General features: G+C 34.2%; 1 protein-coding gene across 2 annotated transcripts in view; it reads right to left on the bottom strand.

Moving 5' to 3' along the window:
- The window catches only part of MAGI2 (membrane associated guanylate kinase, WW and PDZ domain containing 2), a gene marked incomplete at its 3' end in the record, with an annotated part of 1,332,164 nt that overhangs the window by 1,252,989 nt on the left and 59,841 nt on the right, over window positions 1-19,334 (bottom strand). The gene's annotated exons all lie outside the window — the stretch shown is intronic.

Below are 19,334 nucleotides of genomic sequence, written 5' to 3'. Positions count from 1 at the left end.
TAATTTTTGATTGGGTTGTTTGTTTTTTTGATATTGACCTGTATGAGCTGTTTGTATATTTGGGAGATTAATCCTTTGTTGGTCACATTGTTTGCAAATATTTTCTCCCATTCTGTAGGTTGTCTTTTGGTTTTGTTTATGGTTTCCTTTGCTGTGCAAAAACTTTTAAGTTTAATTAGGTCCCATTTGTTTATTTTTGTTTTTATTTCCATTACTCTTGGAGGTGGATCCAAAAAGATATTACTACTATTTATGTCAAAGAATGTTCTGCCTATGTTTTCCTTTAAGAGTCTAAAAAAATAATAATACAAATGAACTTATATGCAAAACAGAAATAGACCCAGAGACATAGTAAACAAACTTACAGTTACCAAATGGGAAAGAGCAGGGAAGGATAAATTAGGAGTTTGGGACTAACATATACACACTACTATATATAAAATAGAAAACCAACAAGGACCTACTGTATAGCACAGGGAACTCTACTCAATATTTTATAATAACCTACGAGGGAAAAAAATCTGAAAAAGACTAGATATATACACATATGTATAACTGAATCACTGTGCTGTACACCTAAAACTAACATAACACTGTAAATCAATTATACTTCAATTTAAAAAAAAGTTTTTTAAAGATGGGAGAAGAGCAGAGAAGAGCAAGGTGGGGAACAGATTACAAATACATGCCAGTAAGAAGCAGTTGGTAGGAAATGGGGAGTAACTGAAGACAGTTAAGCAGAAAATAATCAGATTGCTCTTTCTTTAGTATAGCTTGGAAAACACTATGGATAAAGTACAGGATTCCTTAGAGGGAAATGTAAATGCCAATTAAATAAATAAATAAAAGTTAAATTCTAACTTAAAAAAAAAGTAATCATAGATTGCCTTCTTTTTATTTATTTGAACTAGAATTCTCATTAGTACCATAGATATGGCTAATAAAAATTTCAAAAAAATATTTAAGAAGAGTTCAACTAATATCAAAATATAATTAATACAGGTATAAAATAGGATTTTTAAATACCCAGTCATGTTGCTAAAGGCAAAAGCTTTCTTCTGTAGGACATGGTCCACAAATTCTTTTAATGAATTTCTGTGATTTAATCCTTTCCTTCCACAGTTATCTCTGAGAATGACAGAGCATTTTTAAAACATGTAAAATATAATCCATCATTGAAATAACTGTACATATTGCTTGTAATTACATAATTTCTACCACACAAAGTATGTATTAAATTGTGATGTCTCTAATTCATTCATTTCTGATTTCATTTTAATCTTTACATCCCAAAACAGAAGAATCAAAGACTGCATTTATTTATAGTATAGTCTTACCTATTTACATTTTTCAAATTAAACAATACACCATGGCCAAGAATGCAAAGACAGTTTAATATTAGAAAATCTCCTAATAGTAAAATCCAGCACCAGTAAGTCAAAAGAAAAAAAAATCTCTGTTTATTTTGACAAATGCCAAAATAATCAACTGATTAGCATAGGAGAGATACAAGGATGCTTCCTTAGCATGACACAGCAAACCAAAAGCTGACAACATTTTAAATGTCTTCAAAGTTTAATGACGAATGAATGAAACTCTTAGGGCACTTTATCCTTTTATAATATGTAGAATGAAAAGGTTTTCATCTGTATTGACTATGGAAACTTCAAAGTTAGAGAAACATGCTGAACATTTTCATACAGATGGAAATCTAGTTTTTCACAAATATCTAAATAGTACATTATTTCACAGTTTCCCATTAGACCCTGTGACTATGTATCTTCTTGAAAGTATAGTTGTATTAAATTAACTGGTAATTAGCACAAAAAATGTACAGGGAAGCTTGTAGGAAAATGGGTGTTTCAAAGAAACTAACAACCCCCTTATTTATGATTTCCTTCATAGCATTGTAGTCATGAGCATGTTTAAAGGAACTTTTAAAAGATCTAAGCACACTAAAATGTTTGCAGTAGTACAAAAGAGAGCATGTGTACATAAAGTGTAATAAATGGAATACTGTAATGGACTAGAAGGCAGTAAGGTACCTACTGAAGCTATAATGTTCAAGGCTGCAGAAATATAAGGCTGTCATAAAAAAAAATAAGGAGGGAGGTGCTTAACCTAGAGTACTACTTAACAACATTAGTAAATTTGGATTATACTCCTTCAGGACCAAGAATGGAATAATGTTTGAGTATAATAAAAATGCTTTAAGACAAAGTGACTTAAAATTTAAGTTAATGTTTGATTTTAAAAATATTTTTCTTTCACACTTACATTACAGAATTCATGAAGGTAGACCCTACTCTATTGCATTTAACAATACCTGTAGTCCTAAGGATTAAAAAAGTACTCTCTCATGACACAACAGAAATCTCTATTTCCCTTACCTTTTTTTTCCCTTACCTATTTTTGACCTTATAAAAGTACTTGCATGTTCAAAGTAGAAAAATATATATAACCTTATTATGTTTTTTGTCTCACCAACTCTGGGATCTCAAAAGCAACAGTAACGATTTATAATAACTTATTCTAGGGGTATAAATTCTAAGCAAAATTCTAAAACTGATCAGTAAAATCAGAATAGTTAAATCAAAATTGACAAGAATATCTGAAATATATTACATAGAGATGCATCTAACAAATTAATGTTGAGATGCTGTCTATGCATTTATACCCACAATCATTATAATGCTTAAAAAACTTTCTACCTGGATTCAAAATTTTGAAATGAAATATCTGTTTTAACAATCTTACACAAAAATTCAGAGTACCAAATAGTGTACTTTGGGATTAAAAAATAATAATAATAAGACAGTTTGGTTGTGATTGACAGTAGATCCGAAGCAACACGAGTAATTATAATGAGATAAAGAAAAAAAAAGAAAAATTTATTTTTACTTAGTGAGTTACTCTTCTTAACTAACAGTTGGGGCTGATACTCTCAATCAGCCAAACTGACTGAACAGCCAAGCCATGGTTATTTTAAGGTGTCAAAATAACATATTCAGCCTTGATATTTTTCATTAATTTCCTCATGTAATCAGGTTTATGAAATAAACAATTCTACTCACACTGTCTGGCAAATTCCTTTCCAGAAATGTTGCCAGTAAGTAAAATTTGAGATAAGCACTTCTACTTAAAAAGCTAAGCAATTAAGTTGTACATTATTGTTAATACATAATTTTAAAATATTTATATTAGTTTATTTTTGTATATACTTATTTTGTACATGTACTTACAAATGTATGTGTATATACATGCATATATAAACAGTCCAGGACATCTCACTCTTAAAAATGTATTCACTTCACCAGAAACCACTCGTCAATTTTTATTGCTGTTTTTCATTTAGTTAGAATGAACTCCGAGGACACTAACATCTGACTTTAGCTTCTCCGCTGTCCAGAGATTCCACATACAATGTAAGCCTCAGAACTGGGCAGGAATTATCTCTTCTCTTTACATCAGTAGGACTTCCACATTTGCTTGTTCTTAGAATTGTTTACTTTTCTACTTTTCACTTGCTTTTCTAGGTAGGCCACATAGTCACTTCTGCCACTATTGGTTCTTCCAAGGATTTTGATGACCACTTAGGTGTCCAACTTTTTATCCCTTCTATCATATACCTGAATTACAATTTGTTTACTATTTTCTAACTCTGAATTATCAACACTGCTTTGAAAGTACCATTATTTACCATCAGTGGTTTGCATGAACAAACTATCGCTTTTAAATAAAATAATTTCTTCTGAAACTATTCTGCCCCCTCTTTCTACTTCTGGAGTTTTGGCCCATATTCCCTGGTATTACAATTTTTTTCTCTTCTACGTTCTCCTTTTTATTATAGTCATCTTATGTGCTAAATTTAACTACTGTCTTTAAATAATTTTTTTAACGTCTTTATTGGAGTATAATTGCTCTACAATGGTGTGTTAGTTTCTGCTGTATAACAAAGTGAATCAGCTATACGTATACATACATCCCCATATTTCCCCCCTCTTGCGTCTCCCTCCCACCCTCCCTATCCCACCCGCCTCTAGGTGGACACAAAGCACCGAGCTGATCTCCCTGTGCTATGCAGTTGCTTCCCACTAGCTATCTATTTTACATTTGGTAGTGTATATAAGTCCATGCTCCTCTCTCCATCCCAGCTTACCCTTCCCCCTCCCCGTGTCCTCAAGTCCATTTTCTATGTCTGCATCTTTATTCCTGTCCTGCCCCTAGTTTCTTCAGAAACTTTTTTTTTTTAAGATTCTATATGTGTTAGCATTCTGTATTTGTTTTTCTCTTCTCTTCTTTTTTTTTTTTTTTTTTTTCAGTACGCGGGCCTCTCCCATTGCGGAGCACAGGCTCCGGACGTGCAGGCCCAGTGGCCATGGCGCATGGGCCCAGCCGCCCCGCAGCATGTGGGATCTTCCCAGACCCGGGCACGAACCCGTGTCCCCTACATCGGCAGGCGGACTCTCAACCACTGCGCGATCAGTGAAGCCCTGTTTTTCTCTTCTGACTTACTTCACTCTGTATGACAGTCTAGGTCCATCCACCTCACTACAAATAACTCAATTTCATTTCTTTTTATGGCCAAATATCCCATTGTATATATGTCTGGCTTTAAATAAGTTAATTTCAAATTTAAACTCTTCCCTTCAGTATCCACCTATGAGCATGTATAAAATTGGCCGGGGTTCATAGAAGAATATACTCTAATTTTTCTGTGGGCTTAGATATTTTCCCCTTCTTCTTCCTTATTTGCTTCTTTTCTTGCTTTTTTCAAAATCTGAAATGTGATGGAAATTTTGAAATATTTTTCAGAAAACAAACCATACCAAGAACTGTAACAGTCCAATATTTTTATTGTTTAAAAGTATCTGATTTATAAACTTTGAACACTTTTTATATGAATCATTTATATCATTTAATATCAAAGGTGTAAAAATGATACTGTAGAAAATAACTAATGATGACAACATTTCTCTAAACTAAAATAATAGTTTTCCCATTGATTAGATGATGTTATACTTAGAAAGATATAATTTGAAATTAGGCTACCTATGGAATTAGAATCCAGCCTAGTTTCATTTCTAGATTCAGACCATAATCATAGTTTTGGTTTTTTTTCGTTCTTCCTTTGGTTCTGGTATAATTCTCTCTTATTCAGATCATCCATTTTTCTTACTGCAACATTCAATTTGCTACAACATGCTGACACACCTCCTAAACCTCTGACCCTTATTGTTTATGAATGCCTAAGCTATCTATTAAGTCAAATAAAAGCTATCATAAGTAAAGCATATTCACTTTGGGTTCAAACTACAGTAACACCTCAATTAATAACTATACACAAGTATCCATCAATATAGACAAAAAAGAAAGTTCAACATATGTCTGTACTTACAAAACTGCAAACTGAGCTTACTGTCATCTAACAATGACATCTGCACAACATGAGACTTTTATCAAGTAGGTTATTCTTAGTTCATTAGAGAGTAAATTTATGCTTACTTGGACATTGAAGGGTTAACTCATTTTAAAAGGAAAATATTAAAATTATGGTAAAATAAAAAATATAAATGTAATCAAGATAATCATTTTTATTTTATAAGAAGAATATTTAGACAGGGTCTGCCTCACCTTTTGACTTAATAATGAATCTTACAGAAAGGCAAACAGTTTCATAGACCAGGAGGTCATGTAGTGTACATTCTACATTCCACTTTTATGAAAAAGGAAAATAAGAAAAATAATAATCAGGCTTATATCAGAGTCTTAACTAAAAAAGTAACTTCTTGTATATGTCTTGTAATCAAATCAGATACAACCTTATGAACCACATAAACCGAGTCATTAAAAAAAAAAATCATTTCTAGTCTTGGCCCAAAGCAAGGTTCAAATATAAAATAATAATAATTTCAAAAGAGGACTGTAGCAATGACAGCATTATTATAATAAGTAAAAAACCTTCCAATAATTTAAAGTAATTTGATAAAACTTTTTGAATTTTAAATTCTGGATGCTTATTAGAAATTCAGACATTACTTTAGAGTTTCACTGTATATGTTGGAAGAGTTTTCACTGAAGAACTAAAATAGGGATCTTTTTAAAATAAAGACTTAACTTTAAGATTACTTCATATATACACTGATATGTATAAAACAACTAATAAGAACCTGCTGTATTAAAAAATAAATAAAATAAAATTCAAAAAATTTTAAAAAAAGATTACTTCAGATGTTTTTGCATAATCATATTGAATAATGAAAGGTATCCAATGTGTTAACAAATGAAGGGCATATCCCCTATCCTTGTACATCATTATCAATAAATTAAAATATTCCATATGTTTACCTTCAACATTGACTGATATAAAGGATAATCTCAAATTTGTGTTATTTCATAAATACTGGTCAGCATGCCATAGAAGAAATTAGTAATAAATAGCCTCAAATTGCTTGTAGAATAGTTCAATTGTAACTTTCCTAGTAAATAAAATCAAGTTTCTGAAATATCAAGTGAAAATAAAAATCACCTGAAAGAGAAAAATATTAACCTATCAATGTGCTGCTATTATTTTGTATCATATTGCCTTTCTGGTGCTTGCCTTTCCTATTTGTCTTTATTAACTGTTGGGTAGCTAACACCATACCACAAAGGATGTCTTAAAATAATGCATATGTAGATAGCATTTTTATATTTTAAAAATTAAATGTATCAGAAATTCTTTCTTTCCCAATCATTTTGAGAAAAATTATAACTTTCTCCCATATTTTAAGATGTTTCTTTCCAACCAACCTAGAAATAATTCACTATATTTGGCTTAAAATTTGCAATGGATTCTGTATGAATGAAAATAATCTTAGTGTATTTAATGGGGAGGAGAAATAATTTCCCGTCTGAATTTCCTTTTACTCTCCATAGGCCTAGGGCTGGCAGGAATAGGGCTGGGTTTCATGGGTTTGGAGCTATATCCATGGTCCCAGCAGCTTAGACACTGGGAGATAGAGTGAGAAACAAAGGAAGACTCCTACAGAAAACTGAGATTCAAATGCTTGGAAGAGGTCATTCATTCCACAAATATATATCAGCACCTAGTAGGTGACAGGAAGTATTCTAGGCAGTTAGGAAATGTTCATGAACAAAACTGTACGAGGTCCTCATGGATCTTATATTTTAATGTAATAAGTATAAATTCCATGTCCAGTGGTCGGGATACAACAGTGAAAGTAAGATAACATAGATTTGCATTTTTAAGTCTGGGATAACATGACTCCTAAGCATGTCTGACTGACTAGAAGAATCAGAAACCCACAACACAATTCTTCTATGAATGGAAGGTACTGAGCAGAACAAAGTCTTCAGGTACAGCCTTCTTTTCTCAAAGATAAGGCAACTCTGCATGACTCATTCCAGGTATTGCCTTCTCCATATGAAAACTTTTAGAATTTTGTAGATAAAGTGACATAAACCATTCAATGGAAAAATGTATGTCTTGGTTGAATGAAACAGTAAAGCAAATTAAATAACCATAGGAATCATAGCTACTCAGAAGTCAGCTATGAACTGTGGTCAAAATTTAAATCAAGGAAGTTTTATTTTTCTATATGAGATGATGAAGACATTGATATATAAAAGGTTGTCAAGAAAAGGCAGAGAATTAGAACGAAATTAGAAAATTTGTTAACAAATTTGTTAGAAATTAGAAAATAATTTCACCGAATTAGAACAAAAAATTTTACAATTTGTATGGAAACACAAAAAAAGCTGAAGCCAAAGCAATCTTGAGAAAGAAAAATGGAGCTGGAGGAATCAGGCTCTTACTTCAGTCTATACTGCAAAGCTACAATAATCAAAACAGTATGGTACTGGCACAAAAACAGAAATATAGATCAATGGAACAGGATAGAAAGTCCAGAGATAAACTCATGCACCTACGGTCACCTAATCTATGACAAAGGAGGCAAGAATATACAATGGAGAAAAGACAGTCTCTTCAATAGGTGTTACTGGGAAAACTGGACAGTTACATGTAAAAGAATGAAATTAGAGCACTCTCTAACACCATACACAAAAATAAACTCAAAATAGATTAAAGACCTAAATGTAAGGTCAGATACTATAAAACTCTTAGAGGAAAACATAGGTAGAACACTCTCTAACATAAATCACAGCAAGATCTTTTTTTATCCACCTCCTAGAGTAATGAAAACAAAAACAAAAATAAACAAATGGGACCTAATTAAACTTAAAAGCTTTTGCACAGCAAAGGAAATCATAAACAAAACAAAAAGACAACCCACAGAATGGGAGAAAACATTTGCAAACAAAGTGACTGACAAGGGATTAATCTCCAAAATATACAAACAGCTCATGCAGTTCAATATGAAAGAAACAAATAACTCAATCAAAACATGGGCGGAAGATCTAAAGATACATTTCTCCAAAGAAGACATACAGATGTCCACAAAGCACATGAAAAGCTGCTCAGCGTCACTAATTCTTAGAGAAATGCAAATCAAAACTACAATGAGGTATCACCTCACACTGGTCAGAATGGCCATCATCAAAAAGTCTACAAACAATAAATGCTGGAGAGGGTGTGGAGAAAAGGGAACCCTCCTACACTGTTGGTGGGAATGTAAATTGGTACAGCCACTACAGAGAACAGTACGGAGGCTCCTTAAAAAACTAAAAATAGACCTACCATATGATCCTGCAATCCCAGTGTTCACTGCAGCACTATTTACAATAGCCAGGACATGGAAGCAACCGAAATGTCCACCAACAGAGGAATAGGTAAAGAAGATGTGGCACATATACACAATGGACTATTACTAAGCCATAAAAAGAGAATGAAATAATGCCATTTGCAGCAACACAGAGGGACCTAGAGATTGTCCTACTGAGTGAAGTTAAGTCAGACAGAGAAAGACAAATATCATATTACTTATATGTGGAATCTAAAAAAATGGTACAAATGACTTATTTACAAAACAGAAATAGAGTCAAAGATGTGGAAAACAAACTTATGGTTACCAGAGGGAAAGTGGGGGTTGAGGGGAGGGATAAACTGGGATTGACATATACACACTACTATACATAACATAGTTAACTAATAAGGACCTACTGCATAGCACAGGGAACTCTTCTCAATACTCTGTAATATCCTATATGGGAAAAGAATCTAAAAAAGATTGGACATATTTATAACTGATACACTTTGCTGTACAGCAGAAACTAACACAACATTGTAAATCAATTATACTCTAAAAATTTTTTTTTAAAGATGAGCCTTATACACATAAAAGGAAAGTGTTTGAAAAAATAAATAAATTAATTAAAATCTTAAAAAAAACCCAAAAGGCAGAGTGAGAATTTTGGGAGGAGCTGGAAAAATGGTCTTGCTATAACTAAAGTATGTGGCAATAACTAAATCAAAGCACCATCCATAAAGATTTTGACCTTAGGGCAGAGTTCAGCACAATCCCCACTTCCTACACCTCAAAGCATAAGTTTCACAAACTCAAGGCATAACTCATGCTAAGGAAGTCTTGGTAAAATGGAGTAAAATCTTGGCTAAGGGCAACATTTAGTGTAAGAGATGTGTAAGGATGGATGCTTCCAACCTCTCCACCTTGAATTGGCAGAAAGAACTACACTACACTGTGTGTGATGACCTACACTTTCTATTCTGAGTTCACAGATCTCAGTTTTGCAGAGACTTATGGCCCAGGATGAGCAGCCCAATTCACAGTATCCTAAATCTGTCAAATGTCCTACTGTGAGGAACGCATGAAATTCAACATAGGAAGTGTAGGTTCAGGAATTATGATATGTTAATACCCTGTACAATTTTTGCAGGGCTCCTGTTCATCCCTGTCAATTTTTCATACAAAGAAACTTGGGAGACCTCAGAACATCCAGGAACTGAGATGTCAGAGTTGACTTCCTGAATGCATGCATGAATGAATGAATGAAGATACCAGAATAAGGCACAAATGCCTCTGATAATTTGGGAAAGGAGTGAAAACAAGGCTCTTTTCTTTACTTAGAGGAAGCAGGGAGAGCTTGCTTAAAGAAATAATCCATAAATTTTGCAAATATAGGTTATTTATTATGTAATAATAAAAAAATGTAGTCTTGTGGCTTACAGGAAATTATACAAAGATTCAAAAGAAACTAAAAAGAGAACAAAAAGACAGACAGAAAATGTATACTGGCTTTAGACTTCATTGTTACTATGGGCAACTTTGGCTTCCTGCAAAATTTTTGGAAAAGAAATATTTTAATTAAAATGGAAAAAAAAAGCACGCTAAAAGTGATTACTTTTACTCAATTTCTATTAAGTTCTATTTTGAACAAACCTTATCAAGGCCTTATTCCAACTTTCTAAATTCAAGAAGCAATGAGGGTTATGCTGAGTAGTTCTCTCAAGATGAGCTGAGAGACCAAAGGCTATGGGTGACAGAGAAAAGGATAGACTTAACACACACATATTTTACTAGAATTTGCTGACAATCATCTTCCCTCCACTTTCACAAATCACAACACAGAGACATAATATAAACTAAGGTAGAGAAGAGATTGGCTTTCATTAAAAAAACAAACAAAAAACATAATACCCAAGCTTTTTTTTTTTTTTTGCTACTAATATTTGCAGTATCTGCTTGGCTGGGAAACTTGACCATAATCTTTAAATTACTGCAGAGTGTGTTGGAAGTTCAAATCTGTTTCATTAAATAGCATCAAAGGTGTATTCTCCCATTTTGCTGATTATTATAAAGATTTAAATGGTAGAATCCAGTACTAATAGGCTCCAGTAACATCTAAGAACTTTGCATCAGACAAGCTGTGTAAGTAAAATGTTAATTACCAAAGAGAGCACCCAATGTTTAAGAAAAAAAGAGATTCTTGCAAAGCATTTTTTCTTTAAATTAGCTTTCTCATTCCTCTCCTTTTCATGCCATGATTCATCTAGGTAAAACAAAATCAATTCCTAATTTTCAGAAAAATCAGAATTCTATAATGTTTTAATTATCCTTTGGTATGGCTATACTGGGATAGTAAACTAATGTTATAAATGATTTTTCATATGAAATTAAAATATAGCTAGAAAAAAGCCAGAAAAGATAATTCTCATTCTTACATACCTATACTAAACATAATTACATCAATTTCAGTATATTAACATTTGGAAGTAAATTTCTTGTCACATGTGAAAGTTTACTTCCTTTTCTTGGAAATCCCACAAACATTGTTTGTTGCACACTAATAAATTATTTACTTTCTTTTTAAAATTTTTATTGGAGTATAATTCATTTACAATGTTGTGTTAGTTTCAGGTATACAGCAAAGTGAATCAGTTATACATAATTTACTTTCTAAGACAAATTTAATGGCATTTTGTTACTTGAATACCCTACTCCCCTCCCCTAACAAGTTGAATGTCTGAGAGTAGTTTACCTGGCCACATTTTACTGTTTTGGTGACAAAAATATGGTCAGTTCCTGCTCTCCCAAAATGATGCAGATGTCAGGGATGTAACTTTTATGCTTTGCTTCTCCTGCAGCCTAAGAAAAACAGCCAGGCCTGGTTGTCTATAGCGCTACTATGGAGCATGGCCTTCAGATGGGATCATTTTTCTGTGACCAGCTTAAAGAGCTAGTGATCATCAAGTTGGAACCGTCTTACTTACAACCCCTACTGTGTATGCCCAGCCTGCATGTGTGAACTTCCCAGGTCATTCTTTTTTTTTTTTTTTTTTTTTTTTGTGGTACGCGGGCCTCTCACTGCTGTGGCCTCTCCCGTTGCGGAGCACAGGCTCCGGACGCACAGGCCCAGCGGCCATGGCTCACGGGCCCAGCCGCTCCACGGCATATGGGATCCTTCTGGACTGGGGCACGAACCCGTATCCCCTGCATCGGCAGGTGGACTCTCAACCACCGCGCCACCATGGAGGCCCCCCAGGTCATTCTTATATAAGAATTCTTTACTAAGACTTAGAGTCACATGTTTGTTCCCCAGTCCAGAATGAAGATGGGTGGGAGGTGGCAAGGGTCCTCAGCTGGTTCCCTGCAGACTCTTTCCCATGGGTCTAATTCTGATATGCCCAACTTGGGTAAGCTCTCCTGGGCATGAGAGCTAACAATGTCAGGCCCTTGTGCTCATATCCCTTGTGATCTATGCTGACGTACACTGGAAGAAGAGCTTGCTCTGTTTCCCTGCACTTGGATTATGTGCTAGTGCCCCTGAAAATGATATATGTAGGTAGAAATAAGAGTGAATTAATAGAGAATAATTATCACAGGTAATCCACCTGGCTGTGCTGATTTCTGTTTATTCCTATTACTTGGTTGTCAATTCTAAGTAGGATGTCGTTGCATACTATAAAACTGGTAACCTGTTACTTCTGACAAGAATTTCTGACATATTGTAGACATATGTGATATACCATGAATCAAATCCTGTACAAAGATACATATTTACAGTACAGAGAGCAAATGGTTCTCAATGTACAATTATAAAGTAGGTACAGTTGTCCTCCACTTATCCACAGTTTCAGTTACCTAGTCAACCACTGTCCAAAAATATTAAGTGGGAAATTCCAGAAATAAAGAATTCATAAGTTTTAAATCGCACGCTGTTCTAAGCAGCATGATGAAATCTCAAGCAGTCCCACCCCATCCCTCCTGGAATGTGAATCGTCCCTTTGACCAGCTTATTTTGCCTGTTAGTCACTTAGTAGCAGTCTGTGTTATCAGATCAACTATCACAGTATTGCAGTGTGTTCAAGTAACCCTTATTTTACGTAATAATGGCCCTAAAATGCCAGAATAGTGATGCTGGCCATTTGGATTGTCTCTTACTATGCCTAAATTATAAATCAAACTTTATCATAGGTATGTATGTCTAAGAAAAACATACACACACACACACACACACACACAGAGTTTGGTACTATTCGCAATTTAAGGCATCCACTGGAGGAATACATCCCTGGCGGGGGACTGCTGCATTTCAAATTAGTGGACTAGAGTGTCTCATACATACAGCCAGCGCCTTGCACAGCCTCCTTACTGAGGCCATGCCATGCCCCAATTCTTTATTCTACAAACAGTAATCACGCTGATCTTGTTGAAATAGAACTGCTTAAAAGGGCAGTATTTGTTTTTAATGTTAGAAAGTTGTCACCATACACTCTCAAAACAATTCTTTCTCACTTCTCATTGATTTTATTTTTCTAGAATGGAAGCAAACTAAATTTCTAAGGCCCCCAATAAAAGTTAAAACGTACAACTTCTTTCAGACGGTAAAGACAAGTCTTTTGAAGAACATATAGTATTAAAAATATAAATTGTCTGAACAATTTATGATTTTAATTTTTAGCACTTCAATTTTATGAATAGACAGTAATGTGAAATTTTAAGAAAAACATCAGTCATAGCTATAGTACTCTCAGGAGCATAGACATCATCTGCTTCTTAGGTTTGATAATATTTAGTTGAAAAAAATGTCATTGCAATCGATTGGTCCAGGTTCTCTGAATAGATTACAAAAAATTAGCCCAAAATTTAATGAAAAAAAATAGTAAAGGCTAAATAGAGAAGGCCATGTCTTCTCAGAAATAAATGTAGAAGTGAGATACCGTATTTAAGAATCTTATCTGGGATAAAAAGAGAAAAAAATGGCTGCTAAACAGAAACCCATGTAATTATACAATGAATATAAAATAGTAATTGTGTGAAATAATATAATCAAAGGTATAAAATTTTGACAAAATTTGATAATGACTATGAATCTGTGTAGAATGATGGTTTTCAGAAGGCTTCTGACTGGTATCTGAAAACAGTGGTAAAACAGGAAAGTCTCATCATCCACAATGTGACACAGAGGTACAGGAACACATTCTGATGAACATGTCCTATGATTTGACTTCTCCATTCTCCAAAGAGCTCTGTGCTGACACTGTACAATGTATAATGACTCACATGACTCCTCGTGTTTAGAATGCCATCTCCCACCCTCATCTCTAAAAACCAAAGTTCTGTAATTCCATCAAGGTTCTATTTACATTTAGCCACTTTTATTACGACAATTTTCATATGCCATAAACATTCCATTATTTCTAATTTCTTCAGGATATACAGATACAAACCTCAATATAAAATTAGGTATGTGAGTCTGTTACTTGCAGTTAGATCCTATTTGTTTCATGCATTCAAGTACGTTTCTCTCACACCTTTCTTCATATACTCTAGAGCAGCTATGCAGACTACTCAACGTGAAGAGATTGCTGAATGAATGACTAAATGAATGAACAAAAGAGATGGTCTAAATATAGATTAACCTATGAATCTACAGATATCGCTCTATAGAAAAGCCTGTACAGAGGAATCTATTGATCTTTTCCATTGGAATTATATGTACTTAGTTGTCTCTATCCTATGAGACTGGGAGTTCTCTAGTGTCTAGAGACGTGCATCATTCATCTGTGTTATCCCATCATTTAGCACAGCAGCTAGAATTATCATAGACTGCTAGCTTTCACCAAAAATCTACTTCCTTTCCTGCCTGGGCACACAACTAGATTACATCTTGCCAATATCCCTTATAGTTAGGTCTAGCCATGCAATTCATCCATAGCAATAAAACTGGGTGTCCCCTCCAGGTTGTGCTCTTAGGAAGTGTCTGCTCATTCCATGCCCTCTTTTTCCATCTACCTGATGGATACAGAGTAAAGTGAAGTCCCAGTGGCGGCAAAGCCATAGGATGGAAGAAAATCAGGTGCTGAATCATCTCAGGGAGAACTGCCAGTTGACAAAGAAAATCTGCCTGGCTAAAGAGAGGCAAGGAATGTGCTTAGGATCCAAAATTTAAGGAAGTATTTGTTCTTAGGTCCTTGAGTTCATTCCTTAGATAATACTCAATATAATTCAGTTATTGAGAAAGACTGCTGCTGAGGAAATGAGACTGTGTACCATTGCATGAAGCTTCTAGTGGCCCAACACAGCTCCAACTTGAAATTGAGAATTAATCATAATTATGACAAATAATATTTTATCGGTGTGAAGATTACCCTAATTACCCATATTACTCTAATTACCACTGGATAGGAAGAAAATTAAAGTCTCTACCACATAGAATTCAACATTAGTGAACAAACTATGAAATATAAGAAGTGGTAATTTAGGGCCCAATGAAAATTACTTCTATTATAAAAGGCTTATTCTTCAATGAACGTTATTCACAGAATTCATACACATTATGCTTCTTAAAACTGACAGCACTGACCAGGAAGATACAGTCACATTGCACATGCACTAAATGGGACACTTTGAAGGTTGATATCTTTAAGTGCATTTTATGAACTAAAATTATAAGAACATTCAAAAGCGATAGAAATTAGAATGTGAATTAAAGTGATTTGTTTATGCCCTAGTAAAGATGTAAATAAAATACTACTCTTATTCTTCTAATAATGTTTTTCTTTATTTTTCAATTACAACAGTAATATATATTATGTTTTATTAAATTTGAAAATTAGAACACTGATCCACATGATACACCTTTCAGGAATTATCAATTATTTATAATTCCTGCTTATTTTATTTTAGTATCTGTAAATATAAATACATAGATTATATATGTACGTGTGTGAATATATGTTAAAAATAAAATTGACACAACATAGATATTATTCTGTTTTCACACAATGGGAACATATTTTCACGTCATTAAATTATCTTTAAAATTATTATTTTAATAGTTGCTTAAATTTTCCTGTTTTAATTTAACACCCTCCCTGCTATTAAAATTTATGTTGGGCTTCCCTGGTGGCGCAGTGGTTGAGAATCCGCCTGCCAATGCAGGGGACACGGGTTCGTGCCCCGGTCTGGGAAGATCCCACATGCCGCAGAGCGGCTAGGCCCGTGAGCCATGGCCGCTGAGCCTGTGCGTCCGGAGCCTGTGCTCTGCAACGGGAGAGGCCACAACAGTGAGAGGCCCGCGTACCGCAAAAAAAAAAAAAAAAAATTATGTTGATATTAGTCTTTTACTGCAATAGTTTTATATCAATATTTATGTATAATTCTATTTCCATTAGTAGGCTTCCTAGATTTATGGCTATTGGGTTAAAAAAATGTGAATATCTTTAAACTGATTTCCAAAAATCACTTTAAACTCCCTCCCTGGAGTTGATGCACATGTGCATTGATCTCACCATACTCCTATCAGTATTTAGCACTAACATGTCTTAATCTTTACTAATCTGATAGGTAATAATGATCACACACTTGTTTACAATTCTTTGTTTGCTAATTTGAAAAATCATTTTTATTTCTGTTTTTATGTGTTGTTTCTTCATGCCTTTCACTCATCCTCCCCCACTCTTGCCCTTATTGGGGTGTATACCATTTTGTGATTTAAAATATTCACCATATATTAAGTATTTTAGTTTTAAGCTATCCTATTTATTGCAAATATCTAATTTCAGGATGTCATTTATGATATTTTATATAAAATACATTATATTTCTATATAAAGTAGTTTTAAAATTTTAGATAATCAAATATCTGAACTTTCCTCCTCAATATCTTCCCCTATTTTTATGCTAAGAATGTCCTTACCTATCACAACAGAAAATTATTGCCACACATGTGATTTTTAACTTTGTTTTCTTTTCACCTCGTTAATACATATATTTCGGTGTGAGAAATACTCACTTAACTATTCTCTATGAGGCCATAGTCACATGATTTCCTAAGCGTATCTACTTTTTTGATTGTAATGTGGTAACTAGCACAACTAATCGGACATGGCAGTGAAATAAAGTCAACAGGCTCCATCTAAATTCAAATACCTTCCCTCAACAATATCTAATTAGAATTCTGACACTGGAACTTTAAACAAACACATTTAATTTAAAAATAATCTATCATTGGAAACAGAGCTACAGATTTCAATTTACTATTTTGTTAAGTCAAACAGAAATGACACCAAGCAGACTACACAAGTGAGAGTTTAGTTTTTACACCAGTATATTTTTTCTTAGGAAGTTTAGTATAGAGCAACTATCCAGTGCTTATTTGGCCTGTGTCTCATTTTCCTTCTTTTGTCCCTTCAGTTTCTGTCTCAAGGCCCAAATTTTCCACTTGCATTTTACTGACTGCAAAGAAGTCTGTAACCTTCTCATATTCAGTAGGCTTCTGATGTATTTTTTTTTCACAAGTTTATTTTTTTTAACATCTTTATGAGAGTATAATTGCTTTACAAAAGAGTGTTACTTTCTGCTATATAACAAAGTGAATCAGCTATACATACATGTATAGAAATGTCCCCATTTCTCCTCCTTCTTGCATCTCCCTCCCACCCTGCCTATCCCACCCCTCTAGGGGTGGACACAAAGCACCAAGCTGACCTTCCTGTGCCATGTGGCTGCTTCCACTAGCTATCTATTTTACATTTGGTAGTGTATATATGTCCATGCCATTCTCTCACTGTCCCAGTTTACCCTTCTTCCTTCCCGTGTCAAGTCCATTCTCTACATTTGTGTCTTTATTCCTGTCCTGCCCCTAGGTTCTTTGAAACTTTTTTTTTAAGATTCCGTATATATGTGTTAGCATATGATATTTGTTTTTCTCTTTCAGACTTACTTCATTCTGTATGACAGACTCTAGGTCCACCCACCTCATTGTAAATAACTCAATTTCATTTCTTTTTATGGCTCAGTAATATTCCATGCTATATATGTGCCACATCTTCTTTATACATTCATCTGTCAATGGACACTTAGGTTGCTTCCACATCCTGGCTATTGTAACTAGTGCTGCAATGAACACTGTGGTACATGACTCTTTCTGAATTATGGTTTTCTTAGGGTATATGCCCAGTAGTGGGATTGCTGGGTCATATGGTAGTTCTAGTTTTAGTTTGTTAAGGAGACTCCATACTGTTCTCCATAGTGGCTATATCAATTTGAATTCCCACCAACACTGCAAGAGGGTCCCGTTTTCTGCACACCCTCTCCAGCATTTATTGTTTGTAGAGTTTTTGATGATGGCCATTCTGACCAGGGTGAGGTGACACCTCATTGTAGCTTTAATTCGCATTTCTCTAATGATTAGTGATGTTGAGCATTCTTTCATGTGTTTGTTGGAAATCTGTATATCTTCTTTGGAGAAATGTCTATTGATACCTTCTGCCCATTTTTGGATTGGGTTGTTTGTTTTTCTGATTTTGAGCTGCATGAGCTGCTTGCAAATTTTAGAGATTAATCCTTTGTCAGTTGCTTCATTTGCAAATATTTTTGCCCATTCAGAGGGTTGTCCTTTGCCTTGTTTATAGTTTCCTTTGCTGTGCAAAAGCTTTTAAGTTTCATTTGGTCCCATTTGTTTATTTTTGTTTTTATTTCCATTTCTCTAGGAGGTGCCGTCATGAAGGATCTTGCAGTGATTTATGTCATAGAGTGTTCTGTCTATGTTTTCCTCTAATAGTTTTACAGTGTCTGGCCTTACATTTAGGTCTTTAATCCATTTTGAGTTTATTTTTGTGTATGGTGTTAGGGAATGTTCTAATCACATTCTTTTACATGGAGCTGTCCAGTTTTCCCAGCACCACTTATTGAAGAGGCTGTCTTTTATCCACTGTATATTTTTGCCTCCTTTATCAAAGATAAGGTGACCAGAGGTGCGTGGGTTTATCTCTGGGTTTTCTATCCTGTTCCATTGTTCTATACTTGTTTTCCTGCCAGTAACATACTGTCTTGATTACGGTAGCTTTGTAGTACAGTCTGAAGACAGGAAGCCTGATTCCTCCAGCTCCGTTTTTCGTTCTCAAGATTGCTTTGGCTATTTGGGGTCTTTTGTGTTTCCATAAAAATTGTGAAATTTTTTGTTCTAGTTCTGTGAAAAATGCCAGTGGTAGTTTGATAGGGATTGCATTGAATCTGTAGATTGCTTTGGGTAGTACAGTCATTTTCACAATACTGATTCTTCCAATTCAAGAACATGGTGTATCTCTCCATCTGTTTGTATCATCTTTAATTTCTTTCATCAGTATCTTATAGTTTTCTGCATATAGGTCTTTTGTCTCCTTAGGTAGGTTTATTCCTAGGTATTTTATTCTTTTTGTAGCAATGGTAAATGGGAATGTTTCTTAATTTCTCTTTCAGATTTTTCATCATGAGTGTATAGGAATGCAAGAGATTTCTGTTCATTAACTTTGTATCCTGCTACTTTACCAAATTCATTGATTAGCTCTAGTAGTTCTCTGGTAGCATCTTAAGGATTCTCTATGTATACTATCATGTCATCTGCAGTAACATGAAGTGACAGTTTTAT

This window comes from Mesoplodon bidens, assembly GCF_964165515.1.
Source record: "Mesoplodon bidens genome assembly, chromosome: 9".
Classification (NCBI taxonomy): domain Eukaryota; kingdom Metazoa; phylum Chordata; class Mammalia; order Artiodactyla; family Ziphiidae; genus Mesoplodon; species Mesoplodon bidens.
The sequence above is the reverse complement of the archived record's forward strand: the minus strand, read 5'-3'. Positions and strand labels throughout refer to the sequence as shown.